Below are 17,564 nucleotides of genomic sequence, written 5' to 3'. Positions count from 1 at the left end.
TGGAATTTCTATCCCAGGGAAATTCCATTTTTTCAACCTGCTTTACTGAGAGCTCGCTCTGGTATGCACGAAAGAGGCTGTGGCAGGGAAATAATGAGGTGAGGGGTGGCAGGACTGAAGTTGAGAGAACTTCACTAATCTCTGATAAACACAATCCTCTCCAGAGGACTTTTCTAGCTGATAAAACAGAGCAGTTCTGTGAATGCTCTAATTTGCATCAAGGATCTGTTCAAGCCCCAAGTTTCCCCCAGGTATGGCAGAAGTGGCAAAGGTGTTTTACAGCTACCTTTGCCTCCTCCACTAACTGCACTGAGCATAAGTTTAGCATCACTGAAGACTGCGCCCTAAGGGTCTAGTGCCAATAGAATTCCAAGCAAGGGAACACATCACTGCAAAACATCTGCAAGGAGTTAAAAAACAAAAACACAAAGCCCAAAAACCACAAGCTCAGCCTTGTTACAAGAGCTTCTCAGGGAAAGGAAGAACAAAGAACTAGCATTATGAGTCAATACCGAAGTCAATAGTACATGTGTACCTCTAGGGAGTTACTGTAATACATTAGGTGGGGCTTTTTATTTTTTTTAAAATGACTAGGGTTTATGTTGTGTAACCAGAAACAAACAGTGACTTTTAAATGATTCTGTGCAAGTTAAAATAAATATTTTAAATCAATCTGGAAAGAACATTGTTTACTATTACCCTGTTCAGGGTGCAAAAATGTCTGCATTAGTCAAATTGCAGGATTGATTTCTGGCACCAGGGAACACAAGGTTATAAGAGTTGTAGGAATCATATTCCTACAATGAAACATGTATAACTAACATCACCAGAACTGCAAGGAAAGTGTCTAGTCCAGCTTTCACTACAGAGTATCAGACTCTGTAATGAGATATTCATGGACTCTTTTTACAACTTGAAAGTTCATATATTACGCACAGTACAAGTGAAGAATGCTGTTGACAGACCATGAACACCAAATTGTAGCATTGCAAATGAAGAGCGTGCATATGTTACTCAGTCACAGAATTATTTTTGGCACAGTCAAGCAGGCTAGCAGTTGTTGCTTGGGAGAGGTCCAGAACAACAGGGTACAGACCCTGGAGGAAGTTAAGTAATTGTCCCAATTATCAAAAACTCAGAGGAATACTTTGTGCAAGGAGATTTTTGTTTCATGAATTGCTTTGAAGATTAGAAATATGAAAACAAGGTCAACCTTGCAATTTGCAGGGATCCAAGCAGAGATGGGGTATGTAGGGAATCGGTGGACTGGCAAGAAAATAGCAAACCTGAGTAGTAGTCTCAAGAAATTGCTTGCATTTCAACCATCTGTTATGTACGGGTGCGGATTCATTACCCGCAATTGATCCTCCCTCATAGGCCACCATGGTTCACTGAGCTTCTGTTTTACAATTTTTGTCCTTCCCATTTCATTAGCCACAGGTTAAGAATCATGATCTTCTGTCATTTGAGTGAAAAATTTCTTTGGCTCTAGTACATTCTTCACAAAACCTTGGCCAGAGAACCTCTGCACAATTGCAGATTTCAATGTTTCCTGCTGCACAGAGCTGTTGTTGAGTAGACTGAGTATCTGGAACAACCTTTACAGCTTAATAGAAATACAGCCAAAGGCAAAACAATACCAGCGTCACTAACTGTCAGGCAAGAGTGCTGAAAGTGTGTGTGCCTGCACTCTGTTTGTCCCTGCTCCAGGATAGAGCAGTGCCCCAGGGCTCCCTCCCTGGTGACAATATCTTCACCCTCTTGGGCTTTCTGGCTGTAGCTCTCCAGCTGGAGCACTGTGGTTCAGTTCACTCTCTGCCTCAATGTCCAGGCCACTTTCCCCTAGTGGCTAGTGGGAGGGGGGATCCAGGCCCATCCCCTATTCCAGGTCCCAGCCCAGGGACCCTGTAGATAGTAGCCATCCGCTATGCCCCTTGAACTATGTCACATGGCTTCTCTAATTCCCAGAGCCACTTCCCCGTGGCCCCCTGCCATCTTTTCCCTTACCTCTGGGCCTTGTCCTAATGGAGTCCCAGCAACCACCTGAGGAGTCCTTCTCACTCTCCCTGCCTTCTGGTAGCACTCCCAACTCTGAGGTTCTGCAGCTCTATCAGCCATCCACACTCCTCCAGCACCATCGGGGAACTGTACTCCCTCTGGTCCTGAAGCTCTTCTTATACTAGTCTGTTGGGCCCTGATTGGCTGTGTCCCACACAGCCACTCTAGGCAGCTTGGAGGACCTTTCTGGGGGGCAGCATGTGGCAGGGGCATGAGGCCTCCAGCAGGGGGCCTGAGAGGGTCTGGTATACCCCATCACAGGAAACCATTACTGATGGATGCCCAAATAGCAGCAGTGGCCAGAAATATATTTTGACTTCAGCTGGTCAGAAGACTACTTTCTCTCTCTCTCTTTCTCAGTTATAGATTTAGGCACAAATAGGCATGCTTCTCTCATATTAAGACTGACTTACTGCTGTACTCTGGGTGAAATTTGGGGCCCACTGAAAGCAATGGCAAAACTTCCACTGACCTAGGGTCAGACTTTCTCTTACTATACCTTGACCTGAGCTAGAAGACCACTGAAAAACTACAGGTGGTTTAGCGACATGTCTACTAAGTGTTGTAACTAATGAAGGAAAATAATTCTTTGGCCTGTGTAAGGAAGGTCAGACTGATCTGAGTTGTCTTTTCTGGATTTACAATCTAGGAATGCCACACTACATTGGCTACCCCTCCAATTCCCAATGCTGTTTAAGGATCTAGCAATAATCTTCAAACGCCTATACAGACTAAAATCCAGTTATCTCAAAGACATAAGATATCCTAAAGAGAGCTGTGGAGAGAGCTTTCTTCACAACAGCTGCATTCTCTAAGTCTGAATCAACACGTGGCAACAGATTCAGCTTAAACTTAGTTTGTCTGATTTATCAGTCATATTAAAGTAGTGCTGTATTGTGATATAAACAAAAGGCCTGCCAAAAGGAAATGTATATCAGTCAACACCTGTTAACTTCTGTAAGTAGGCTTGCCACCAGGCAGGCATGCCACCTGAACAGAATTGTTAGAACTCATGGTGCCAATAGTGCTCACAGTCAATGAATATTTTGCATAGAAAGTGTTTATGAAAGGCACAAAACTGACAGCGCTACAAAATTCAGGGGGATTTTCAACTTCCATCAATGAATGTAAAATTTGGGGCAGCATATGTCAGCCTGCACAAAATGCTATTTATGCTTCCTCATTGAACATTTGGCTCTAAATATTGTTGTATTCACAGACCAAGCTCAGCACATACTTTGCCAGCTTAAGGTTTTTCAAACTCTGCCACCAAAAGTGTCCAAGTCTGTGAGAAGGTCTGGCCATCTCTAGGTGTCAGAGGAAAATTCAGTCTCCATTCTCACTTCATGGAGAAATCACATCCCTCAAAGCCAGAGAAAATAAGTTTGATGTGGGGAAGAACTACCTGGGGAGTTGAGAATGAATCTTTCCCCTCTAGGTGGAGTAAGCACATGGAGAAGCCTTGCACCACCCAGCAGCTGCTAACAGTGGTAGTAATGGCCATGGCTTGCTGTGTTCTCAGGTATGGGTCATTCAGTTTGTGGATGGAATCCACAGCTGATATCCCATCCCCAACTTGACTTCATAATATCCCTCCTCATTGCTACAGCGAGAAGTGCCTCAACAGAATTCCAAGGCACACAGGCAGAGGCAGGTGTAGGGTTTGTGGGGCCCCTGGGCCACAGCAAATGGGGGCCCCTCTCCACTCCTTCTGCCTGCAGTCCCTGCTGGTGCTCCTACTGGGGAAATGGGGTTGGGTTTGGGGGCTTGCCCTGCTCTGCACACCCGGTACTCCTGCTGGGGAGCAGGACTGGGACAGAGAGGTGCCCATTTTTCCAGGGCCTCCCAATTGTCCAGGGCCCTTAGGCACAGGCCATTGGCCCAATAGCTAATCCACCACTGCACACAGGTGCCAAATGGAGCTGGACCACAAATGGAACAAATTTATCGTCAATTTGTTTTGCCTAAAATGTGTGCCTTTTTTCAACCAGCTCTACTGTCAGTGTCCCCCCTGCAGAGCTTGTGTGCAAATTGCCATCCCATTTAGTGGGATCTTGAAAGTTATACTGCTTATTGGGTTTTCTGGAGGGGAACAGTTGGCCTCATAGTGGTTTTTTTGTTTGTTTCTCTGCTAAAACTTCCCCAAAGGCTGTGGAAATTATGGGTTAGATTCACATTTTGATCACCCTGAAACAAATCTGCAACCAAACCATCTGAATGCAATCAGGGTCACAGAAAGGAGAGGAGGAGAGGTTTTGATCACCTGAATGGTATCACCTACAACTTCCCTGTCCTTGACCCTGTGGATTCCTTTCTGTGCAGTTTGGGAAGGGGCAGCATAGGGTCAGTAAAGGGATGACTAAGGGGGGTCATTAAAATAGTTTCTTCCAAAATCCTGCAGAAGAGCCAGTGGGAAGTAAATGCATTCACCCTCTTGCAGCCCCTCCATGCTATGGAAGCCTATACAGTATTAAAAAGGTCCAATGGCACCATGCTATCAAGGAGACCCACAGGGTCTGTAACCAGCACAGAGTCTCAATACTGTGGGCACTGGCTTCCTATGGATCCCAGAGGAGTTTGGAACAGAACTGCTGCCCCTCACTCTGATGGTAGGATTCAAGGAAAAATCTGCAAGGGACTTCTTGTAGAATTTTCCAACTTTCAGACCCAAGGGACATTTCCAAGAAAAGGGGCGATTTGAGCCCTGATGAGCAATTAAGATGATTGTTATTCACTATTTAAAATATACACATTGTTACATTCTGTCCTTCGATTCACATCAATAAATCCCAAAATCTCAAAGGGACTTATATTTATATGAGCAAGCAGGATGTGTTCCATGATTAACAGCAACTGCTTATTGTGCCAAATCTTAAAAGAAATTCAGCACTATTGTTTATTCCTGCATCCACTCCCCAGGATCCAAGTTAAACTACTCATTTCTGCAATAGCCAATAAAAAGGTACAACAGAAACTGCCATTAAATTCTTGTAATGGTCTATTTCACTAACATTGTTAATTATTAATTTCTAATTAACAAATTCAGTGTAATAAAAAAGAAACACATCTTTTGTAACCGAGGGTGAAATTTACCTCCCTCTTTAAAGAGACAAATCAAACAGGAAGCTGTGGCCAGCACATCCCTCGGCCTGCACCACTTCCCGCTGCCCCCATTGGTCTGGGATGGCGAACCGCGGGCAGCGGGAGCCGCAATTGGCCTAACCTGCCAACGTGGCAGGTAAACAAACTGGCCCAGCCCGCCAGAGCGCTTACCCTGGCGAGCTGCGTGCCAGAGGTTGCCAATCCCTGCCATAGTCTGTCCTACATTCCTTGTGCACCCACTGAAGTCAATGGTATATTGGGGCATACAAGAAATTGGGGACTGTGCCCTCATTTCTTTTGGGACTTATTCTGAAATCACTCCATATGAAACCCACAGGACTCCTGGGTCCTTTATTTGTATTTGTTCTAATTTTCCTCACTGTGCTCCTCATAAAATAGCATATCCAGGCACTGTAGACTATATTTTGCTACACTTAGGCTTTCAAAATCCTTTCTTAAAAGTATTCCAAGTTCTAAAGAACAAAGTCTGCCCTCATATACGCCTGAACAAGTTTCATTGAAATAATGGAAGCTATATGTTGGTAACTAATGGCAGAATAGGAGAGAGAGTGTGTGTGAGAGAGACATTCCAGAGTGTAAAAATACAGTGTTCCCAAAGTTCTGTAATTTATAACATTGTACCAGGTATAATGAAACCTATCTGAATTGATTCACAAATAAATATGCTCATTGATTTAAAATACATCCTCCTTTTCATTTTGGAATATTGGGTTGGTATTCCAATGGGTTTTGTAGATAAATCATAATCTTTCCATATGACATTTTTAATAGAGAGAAGATTGGAAGTGTGAACTGGGTACAATGAAAAATAAGACGGTGTTATCCATCAAACTTCAAGTTAGAAATTGGGAAGGTTAGTATATAAAGTACTTGAGATTCATCTTTATGACCTTAGGTGAACTTCAGCATAAGGCTTTTTTACTACAACTTTGAGAGCTCAGAAAAATCCTCCAGGCAAAGTACCTTATAAAAATAAATCCCACTGTCCCAACCTTCCTTTCTAATGGACTGCAGCATGTTGCCTTCTTGTATTTGTTCCCTCTCTACTGCCTCTGAATTTTCTGAAAATTACTGGAGTCTCCCAGGCAGTTCAGATAGCTGCAAGCCATAGGAGAGTTTAATTAAATGTCTATTATACTGAATCAGAAATGGGCACATATGTGACAAGATTTTAAAATATATAGCTCTCACTGTACTACCTATGTCTCCTGACACTGAATCCCATGATTATGTTTTTTCTTTTGTATAAACGGAGTTTTAGTGCCTGTGAAAAATCACTAAAGGACCAGATACTGGCAGATACCATTCAGTACGAAGTCTACCCTATGACTAGTCCCACTGAAATCAATGGGAACAGTTGGCATGTAAGGTATTACTCAGCAATCATGGGGAAGGATTTCAAGATCTGGTCCTGAACTAACAGAACTGGAAATTGAAGTCTTTTGTTGATGCACAAAAGAATTACTGGACAGCAATGGTCCAATGCTCTCTTTACTGTCCATCAGCCATGTTATGAAAGGATCTATTCTAGAGCTGAGGGGATAGTTCAATCTTTTTGGGCAGTCAATCTTTCTATAGAAAAATGTAGAAATACTGCTAATTAGGAGGCAATTTATGGGTTGTGGACCTTGTTCACTGGAAACTGTGTGGCAAAGAGGGCAGAATTATTATTACATTGTAGGTTGTGATACAGCATGGCCAGAGGGCAGCAGGAGAGTGTTACAAAGGATCCTTATTCCCTGTAAGGGGAAGAAAGTTTGTTATAGATTAACTAGAGCACCTGAAGCCAATTAGAGCACCTGCAGTCGGTCACATGATAAAAAACCCCTGCTCCAATCAGATGGTGTGGGAGTTGGAGCAGAAAGGATTGGTATTGGAGCAGAGAACAGTTTGAAGAGAAGCAGAGGAAAGTTTGGAGGAGTGCTGTGGTGGGCTAAGAAATCCAAGACCCTAGGTAAGGGGCACCTACCTTGTGCAGAGGGAGGGCAGGAAGCCCCCCCACAAGCTGAAGGGCAGGAGAGGGAAGTAGCCCAGGGGAAGGAACTGCCAGTTCAAGTGGTTCACCACTATCCTCAGGGCCCCTGGGCTGGGACCTGGAGTAGAGGGTGGGCCCAGGTCCCTCCCTCTCTACTCCCCTCCTCAAAGGCACTAGTGGGGCAATTAATATTCCAATTCAGGGGCAAGAAATGGTGCCCTGAACCCCCCGCCCAAGAAGAGAAAGCGTGAGACCCATCATAATAGTGCTGGCAATTTGCCACATGGTACAAATATGGCCAGTTTTTCAGATGATGTAAATGAGCACATCTACATTGCCATCAATGGAGCTATGATGATTTTTATCAGTTGAGGATTTAGCTACTAAAATAAAGTCCCTGCTCAGAGGATATTACAATCTAATATATATAGATAATACTATGGACAAAACTATCATGAAGGCTCTGTGTCTATCTAGTGTGGTAACAAGAGAGGGAGAAAGGTGATGAAAGAACTTTGTTTTGATTTTGCATGCTAATTTTGGATTACAGTCCTTTGAGGTGTCATATCACCTGAACTTCTGGAGTATCTTTGTGCTTTTGGGGCAGAAGGTTTAGGTGGGGTTTTCGTTCATTTAATAATCCTGCCACATGGGGCAAGTGTCGGTTCTCCAGCTCCTCCCACCCTGGCTCCCTTCCCCAAAATCTCAGGAGAATTGTGTGATCATCACTCTAGAGTTATCTGCAGCCTCACGGGGAGTGTATCCTGCTTTTGCCACTGTGCATCTCAGTTGGATTTTCTGGCCAAATTTGCTTCCTCTGCACATCACATAGCAGAGGGGGTTAGATGACCCATCACACTCTTCTTTTTCCAGCACAGAATTTTGCCCTGATCCTTGTTTTCACTTGAGTTCATGGGAATTTATTCACTAAAAAGAAATTGCACTCCAGTGATTCTTCCAACTGGCTGCTGCTTTTGTCAGTTTCAGCTGACTACTGCAGCCTAGTGTTAGGGTGCTAGGAAGGATGTTAGCACCAGGCTCTGCCACACTCAGATGAAGCAATCAGATAAATTCAGTATGCAGGAGCAAGTCAGGCCAGACACAAGCTTAATACATGAACAGTGTACTCAGAAGATAGAGCTTGTATGCTTGGGGGAGTTTGTTCAGAAGTGTTCAAATCTCAGACAAACATCTCACAGGAACTTTCATATTATGCACCATTGAGGTAATCTTGGGAACAAGTTTAACCATGTAGCTAGAGGGACTTCCCATCGTGAACAGGAAACCCCAGGCTGATGAGCAGTCCACCAGTTTGGCAGGAAAACCGGCACAATAGGGCCCAATCCTATTTGAGTTCTATAGCAGTGTAAATAAATATATAAAAATAATGCAAGCAAAGCCATTTGAAAAACAGCTTCCAAGAGAACAAGATATTAGGAATTCTACAGAAATGGTAAAAATTACTAAGAGAAATTGTATATGCAGATATGGAGGTGAAAGGGATATGGAGAAAAGGAAAGGAGGGATAGGGCCTAATTCTGTAGTGCAACTTCACTGAGAGTTTTGCCTAGACGATAGAACTGGATCTATAACAAGCCATGGCCATGCCTCTTAAAAATAGTTGCTGATTTTGGTTGCCCAGGCCAACCTCAAACAGCTAGTTCCTGGTTTTCAGAAGAGATGAGCACACCATTCTACCTGAAGTCAGTGGGAGCCGTGGATACTCAGCACCCTGAAAAATTCAGGCCCAAAGTCTCTCACATTGGGCATTCCAATTAGATATTACTTACTTTGTGTCTTAAGGTTGTTGTAGACTGTTTGGTGATAATATGTCTTATACTATTGAAGGCCACATAAAATGGAGACTGTTGACAGAGTATGGTAGTGCAAAGTATGGGAATATGTGCTTATGGGGGCCTGTCATTCCTCAATTGTTTACCCTATTTTTTATTACCAGAGCTCCAAGAAAGGACTCCCCATTGCTAGCCTCCCTTTCTTTGCTAGCACTCCTAGCTAGGGGGAGTATTTATAGTGTTCCAAATAATAAACCCTCAAAGGTTTTGGGAAGACAGAACACCATTCAATTCAGTGTGGCCATGGAGTGCAAGCCAATGAGAGAGGCTAGAGAAACAAATGATGATTAAATAAGGTAAGAGACATGAATGGGGACAAAAAATGTCTCTTGTCCTTCTGTTGAAATGCCACCATATCTATTTGAGAGTCTTACATTTTCAGTCACACCTATGATTCCAAAGTAACTGTAGAATAAACGATAATAGCTAAACAAAAGAAAAAAACCTGAGTGTTAATATTGTCTATATATAATCAAAGGAAAGGTGATATAAAGAAATGCCCCAAAAGAAAGATTTTAGTAGCCTCTGTACAACCAAAACAAGGTTATTTGCTGCTTCTGTTAACAGTTATAATACATTTGATCATATTATAAAATAAAGGATTAATCTGTTTTATTGTACCTTTTATAAAATATAGATGTTTCAGTATTATATTTTTAGCAACCTTCAAACAAACCTTCTCTGAAGTGATTCCCCCCATCTCCTCACACTAATTAAGACAGTTTGAAACTTCTGAATTTAAAATAGGCACAAGAAAAAACGTGTAAATATACAGTCACTGTTTAATTGTCAGGAGATGACTATTTAATTGTCAGAAACTGGGAATGGGTGATGGGATGGATCACTTGATGATTTCCAGTTCTGTTCATTCCCTCTTGGGCACCTGGCATTGTCCACTGTCGGAAGACAGGATACTGAGCTAGATGGATCTTTGGTCTGACCTAGTATGGCCGCTCTTGTGTTCTTATGACTTTATCTGGACAATTGTGTGCTCCTTAACAGAGTAAAGATGCAGGTTAGAGAGTTTTCAATTCACTAATCAGTTATTAGAAAATATATACTTTATGTGATGACTTTGAAAATAGAACTAAGACATAAGACTGAGCGACTGACTAACAATTAGTCCAGTGGTTCTCAACCTGCAGCCGAATCAGCAGACAGTTGCAGCCCATGTGACATCCTCAGGGCCATACAGGTAGTGTGTGTGTGTGTGTGTGTGTGTGTGTGTGTGTGTGTGTGTGTCTATATTGTATAGATGCAGCCCACATAACACAGAGAGCTGAGTATGCAGCCCACAATGGTAAATAGGTTGAGAACACCGAATTAGTCTATTGCAAAAAGAGTACTTAAAAAAAAAAAGAGCTCTATTCTACTGGAAGCTTTCTGGGGTAATGAGAACTTTGTCAAGGCAACAGAAAAGCCTTGTAATTTACTTGCAAACTAACTGAATATAAATCGGTTCTTATTTCAATGGGAGATATAATCCAGTTCATTTATTTTTTTAGGGAAATTTAATGATATCAGATTAGTACTCTTATGCAGAAAGTTAAGATGTAAAAAGTAACTTTACAATCAATTGTATGTATTAGAAGAGCTATGCCCCTTTGTGTTAGTAGTCCAGCTTCATGATTACACTTGGAACTTCTCATTCACTAAGTTGTAAAAAAAATATTTTTTTTAAAAAAAATTAAATTCATAGGCCAAATTTAACAACCACAGAATTAGGCTCCTAGTAACCTGATTTCAGGGGTGCTGACCACCTGCAACTCCCACTGGGAGCTGTGAGTATTCAGCACCTCTGAAAAATCAGGCCACTAAATCTGACTGTTAATAATTCTGTGCAGCTCAAAATTCTTATTAAATAGGGCCCTATATTCCTACCCAAGAAGGGAAGTAAGTTTTAACTTTCCCTCCCAATTTTACAGAAGGAGTAACTAAGACCTTGTCTGCACTGGCAGAAGTGTGTAGTTGATGAAGCCACATACCAGAGTGAAAAAACAGGCTGCATCCACATTGGATTGTGCAGCTAAAAGTGACAGTGAAAGGCTCTGGTGGAGGGGAGGCATCACACCAGTACACTGCTAAAAATTGCAGTGTAGATGGGGGAGACATGAGGGTAGGTGTAGGGTACATACAAGCCAGAACCTGAAGGTATTTGCTCACCTAAGCAGTACCTCACTGCCTACAGCGCTATTTATACCTGTACTAGGGGTGTGTGCAGCATATGTATTCTACACACCACCGTTTACATGTAGACATAGCCTAAAAGGTTACACAAGTTTAATTCTGTCACAGCCCGGGGTCAATATTCTGAAAGATATACTACTTTATTCCAGCAGAGGAACTTACCCTGTCTCTCCACACAGCAGTCCCAATATAGTTGCACTGTCTCTCTGAAAGAATTTGGCCAATCTGTGTGCTTGGGTATGCTGTTCATAAAATGTGGCTTACTTCTGCATAGGTTACCCACTATTTCAGTGCATTATGCATCCTCCTCAAGTGGCTAGTCCACAGAGGATAACAGCATTCTGCTACTGCCAGATAATGTCACAAAATGCTGTAGCACCCGTGGAAGAGGTCTGAACAACAGTGCTGGAGATCTTGGTTTCAAGCAGGCTGATGACCCATACAGCTGCACATGACAGAAGTTGTACTTTTTCCTTTTTATAATAAACTAGGATATTGCATACAAAAATATGTTAAGATTTTTTTTAATAAGGTTGCAAATTCAACCATGGAAATGTTAAGTGCCAGAAATAAGACGGGTTAATATGCAGTCTTTAATTAAATGAAAACCTATGCATTTTTAATGGTGTTTGGTGGACCAAGGCTGTATAAGATATAACTGTTGTGATTCTAATCTCAGATATTAGAAATACTTAATAATTTAGGTGCCCTATGTTACCACTTTAAACTCTGTCACTATACTAAATTTTAATACCATAAACATTCAAACTCATTAAGCTAAAGTAACCCTATTATATTCAGAATTTAATTCTTTGGGAAATTGATAGTGGTTGAATTGCTTTTTTGCCAGGGGCTGATGAGCAGAAAAATTAGAGATAATTTGTTCATAATCAGCACAGTGTTTGATTGACAAGAAGATACTGTCTTCATGCAAAAAGATACAAAAAAGTGATACTTTATTAAAATAAAACTTTATAAAGTACATTTTGGGTGTCTGGCTACCAGGATCTAAAAAGTCACTTCCCAGTAACAAGCAGGTTGGCCTTAATAAATCACAACTGACTCTATTTAATATGGCCAGGAATTATAGGACTAGATCCTCAGCAAGACCCCATAAACCTGGGAAGAGGTTTAAACTAATGAGAGGGGGAGTGCAGGGACATCCAGCTCCCTTTTTGCTGGAAGCCTATAGAGAAGGAGGAGGAGCCTACCCCTGCATTCTTAGATTGCATTGTCCCTTTCTCCCTTCATTCTAGGCTGTCTTTTCCACTGCCAGTCCTAACAGTAGCCCCACCTGGTGGGAAAGGGAGGGGAGGGACATTTAGACTTTAGGCTGGCTTCACATTCGTATTTTAGGTCACATAAGTCAATAGGTTATATTAGTTGCTTTTTTCCCTAATCAAACAAGTCCCAGTAAGATGGATCAGAGGGCAGAGGCTGAGGTGATTAGAGGTCCAAGTTAATTTTTTTTATCAAATCACATGGATTTTATACAAACATTCTTCCTTTTTAATGTATTTGTACAGAAACATCCTTCTGTTGTTTTGCTGATATAATTGCCTGGTGAGCTAGTGATTTATACTCTAGTTATTGGAAAAAAAATTGTTTTGTAAAATCTGTAGACAGCCCTCATACATTTATAATTCAAGACCCCAGGGTATTGATTCAACATGTGACATAGCTCACCTAACCAGTCACACCTCTGAAGAGCTATCAGGTAGCAAAGACTTTTTATATGCTTTTGACCTGAGCCATATTCAAACTGTTATATAAAAGCAAAAGTTTTTTTATATTCACATGCAAAGTCTGTGAGCCAGACAGTTACCACATACATTTCATAAATAAAAATCAGATTATTTCACCCTTAAATCCCCTGTATTCCAAGGTTCATTATGATTAACAGGCATGCTGTGAAATGTGGGAATACCTCAGGAAACTATGTCTTTGGGAAGGGAGCAGTATTTGAAATTTGAATCAAGGTCTTGTTCCATAACCCTCAAAAGCAATCATTGACCTAAACAGACATCTACTTCGGTCTCTACAGTCCAGAGAGATTTAATTTTTTTATTCAGAGAAGATGTCAGTAAGAAAATAAACAATTTGATTGTCGGTGCACATATACAGCCATAGGAAATATCTTGGATACTGTGGCCAGTTAATCAGTGTATGTACTTAAATCCATCCATAGTCAGCAAAGCAGTTTAGTGCCTGCTTAAAATTATGCTTGTGTTCCATCTTAACTTTGTGTGATTTTGTGCCAGGACACTGGATACTATATAAATCCACTCCACTAACATCATCTCCATTCGTGCACTCTTCACTTGGACATTGGAATCAGTGGGACAGATTGAGAATCCTTTTCTCAGATTGAGATTTTCTCAAACAAGCCATAGCACTGAAGTCAATGGGATTGCTATTGGGACTAATTGTTTGTCAGTATGAATTAAAAGTTTACAGTCTAGTCCAATATGAGCTTTACTTGAATAAGAGGTGGTTGAATAATAATAAAAAGGCCAGATTCTGACACTTACTCCTGTTGAATCTTTACTCCATAAGTGATTGCACTGAGGTCAATGGGACCACTTATGGAGAATAGTGCTAAAGCATATGTAATGATATCAGAATTTGGCTCAGAATATACACATGCCAGAGTTTTAAAATACTGCAATATTTGTCAAATAAATTAAGTATGATGATTATATTCTTCATTTATTAGCCCAGTTTTTAGAGGTGAAGTTAATTAAAAAAAACACATTTGTCACAAATTTAAAAAAAGATCAAAATTCACCATAAATTATTTGATGGACTGTAAAAAGGATTGTAGAAAAGAGCAAAACCACTTCTGTTAAACTTTGATGCCTTCTCTTCTTTGTGTGTATATATTAACCTTCACTGATCATTTGTGGAAGATTTGATTTAGACAATTCTATGGATTTCACATTTTCCATTTTTTGCTTTCTTTTTCCTTTAATAAAAACTTTGCTTTTGATTTGCAATCTCTATTGCTTACACTTTGCTCCTGTTGATTATTTCAAGTTTGGCTTAAGAATCTCTATAACAATATATTATGAAGTTACAACAGTACTGGCCTACACAGGTCAGATTTTCAAAGTGAGGCACACTCACAGACATACCTATATATTTTATGAGACAAAGTGATGTACACAGATATTCATTGTGACTGCCAATGGCATTTTGAATCACATAATCATAGAAATGTGGGACTGGGAAGGGACCTCGACTGGTCATCTAGTCCAATCTCCTGCACCGAGGCAGGACTAAGTATTATCTTTCTTACCAAGAATAGGGGCAAATGTTTGATTTGCACACTCACCAGGTTTTTGTATGCACCAGTTTGAGTGAGTGTAAATATATGCAAACAAATACACACACACACACCTAGCATGCATGCTCCTACTTAAAAAACAAACAAACAACTGGCCCCTAAACAGTAGTAAGGCAAGAATACTAGCTGAATTCTGAAAGAAATTGGCTTTGCTCAAATGCCCTCATAAAAAAAATGGGAAGTAAATAATACAAAAAATTATATGGAAGCAGACTTCTCTCTAAAAGTATCCTTTTCAATTATCTTAGTGAAGTGTCAGTGGGTCTTTATTAGGAGTTGCATATATATTGAGAGGAACACAGACCTCAGGGCATGAGATCTTGTTATTGACTGTCCCCTGTTCAATATTAACCATAGTTTTCTAGATGAAAAAGTGACCAATTATGGTATCTGCATGGAGGCCATTGCATTAACTCCGGTTAGCACAGATGAGAGCATATGCTATTGTTTTAATTATAGAAATCAAACCAGTGAATTCAACAGGTGAACTATTTTCATATATATTTATACCAGGGCAGTAAACACTACATACACAACTTGTTTTGTAAAAGGAAATCTGACAATAAAGTGTTAAACTAAGTTTGTATTGTATATACTTGTGTATGAGACTTTTTTAAAAAAATGTGATGTGCTACTATGATGCTGGATTATGTGATTTGTGACCACATAACTTTTCAATATTAAATAAATGTAGAGTCATTAATGAAAATGTGATGTATGATAGCAATTTAACTGGAACACAAAAGTGTGTGTTTGAGTATTTATGTGCTATTCCTTAATGCTTACTAGGAAGTGATAACACAGTGATCTCATTACTGGTGAATTTTTAAATTTATTTATAGGTTTTAAGACATCAGCTTTGCCAGGAAATTCAGGGATTTTAATTAGCACTGCACAGCTATGGAGCTTCTCTGTCTTTAATCTCCCTAAAATTTGGAGGCCTTATTCTCTAATTTCGAACAGGCTCATGAGCCCAGCAATCCCAATTTCTTCTTATAGGACATCTGCAATGAAAGCTAACCCCTTCAAGCATCCCCTGACACCCTGTTTGTAGCATTCTGGGCCCTCTGCTGTTCTCTCTCCCAGTTGACTGCCTGTTGTAAACCCCCTTTCAGGATTAGTTCTTATCCAACCAGCACTAACTGTACTGGGATTTATGCCAAGGATCTATGATTCCACTATTCCAAGTGCCTGCTCTTCTTGCACAGAGGCTTCTAAGAGAATGGGGGAAAATACAGAATAGCTCCCCCTTTCCTGAATTTTGTACCCTATTTTCAACTCTTTTGAGATCACCTCCTGGATGCACAAGGGAGGAGACCATTAGGTGTCTTTGTTCTGTGTTTGTACAGCACCTAGCACAGTAGGATCCTGGTCCACAACTAGTGCTCTGAGGCCCAATGGTAATACAAATAATAAACAACATATACTAGGATAATCAAACACTGCCAAGGTAAACTTGGAGGTTTTGTTTTTATTTTTCTCTTTTCAAAGTTCATGTCATTCCTTATGCACATGAATTAAATTTGTCAAAAAATAATAAACGTCCATGATCACTTTTCCTGAGGGAAAATTCAGTGTGATTTGCCTAATGCTCAGACAAGGTTTGATCCCACAAGATGCTGAGCATGGATAAGAGTGCTGAGTGCCCTCAATTCTCCCTAAAGCCAGTGGTAGTGAAGAGAACCCATCAACTCACAGGAGGAGTGCTCAGCACTTTGAAAGATTGTCCTGATAACCAATATAATACAACACAACCAGGTAGTGTGTTTTAATAATAGAAATAGGAGTGGACTGGTGTCAGGGTCAGGGCATAGACAGTCTGGCCCAGTTATTAGGAATCAGGAGCCAATTACAAGGAATCAGGCCAAACTGGAATGCCAGGAGATCAAACTCAAGAGACAAACCAGAAGGCAGTTATCAGGAATCAGTTATGGAATCAGACCATGTCAGGATACCAGGAGATCAGGATTAGGCAACAGAATCAGAGGACAGGAACCAGGTACCAGCAGTCAGGCTAAGTCAGATTACCTGGAGATCACAATCAGAAGACAGCAGGTAAGCAGGCCATGGTACGGTGGAACCCAACTCTATTTCCTGTCCTCTCCTCTAGCTTAAATAAATAGGGTCTGTGACCCAGACAGGAGCCTTTGAATTCTCCCTATCAGAGCATAGGGGTGGGGCTTGTGCTCCTTTTGGGCATTGTGGACCTCAGTCTCAGCTGTTAGTTGCCAGGTGAAAGATTGGAGTGTGATGACTCCCAGACTTGGGCTCAAGACTTTTGGGGCCTATTGACTATTTAGATGCACACTGCCAAGAGGTACCATTTATAATAGTGAAAAAAGTATTTAATAATTAAAATATTCTTCTTTTAATATACTCCATTTAAGTGGGTGAAATCTTCTGTATCCCTCAAGTTGACATCAATGGATCACTTGGTTCAAAGAAAAGCCTTTCTTCAGAGTTAAGAAGCTTCTTTTAGAAGCATTTTATAAATACAGCTGACATCTTCAATCTGAGTGCTCACTCTCTTAACATCTATTTGCATGAAAAGCAGTCCAAAACACACACATGAAACAAACGCCTGTTAAAGTATGTTAATAAAAACATTATTCCTAAAATCACACAGAACATCCTATTTTTTTTTCAAATGGGCTATACAGAATTACCATAGAGGAGAGGGTTGAAGGGTATAAAGCTGATGGCAGCCATTTATTGTCCAGCACCGTCCAAAGGCAAAGTAAATCAAATTAATCACTGAGTGCTTTGTGGTAGCGTCACCCCTTATCTCCAATGTGACATCACTTACCAGATTAGGTAATGTATGCTGGGTGAACCTCAAAAGATTTGAACACTCCATGTACTTTAGAAGACATACAAAGTCCCCAAAGCATATCCAAATCTCTCTGGTTTGGGTGTCTCCCAAGATTATAAATTTTCATTACGTTTCTGATCGTATCCAGTTTCAGCTGGACTGGAAATAACAACATGTAAATAGTTTCTCTGTCATAGTGCTGCTGCTGCT

This window comes from Mauremys reevesii, linkage group 11, assembly GCF_016161935.1.
Source record: "Mauremys reevesii isolate NIE-2019 linkage group 11, ASM1616193v1, whole genome shotgun sequence".
NCBI classification, from domain to species: Eukaryota; Metazoa; Chordata; order Testudines; family Geoemydidae; genus Mauremys; species Mauremys reevesii.
Note: the sequence above shows the minus strand (reverse complement) of the source record.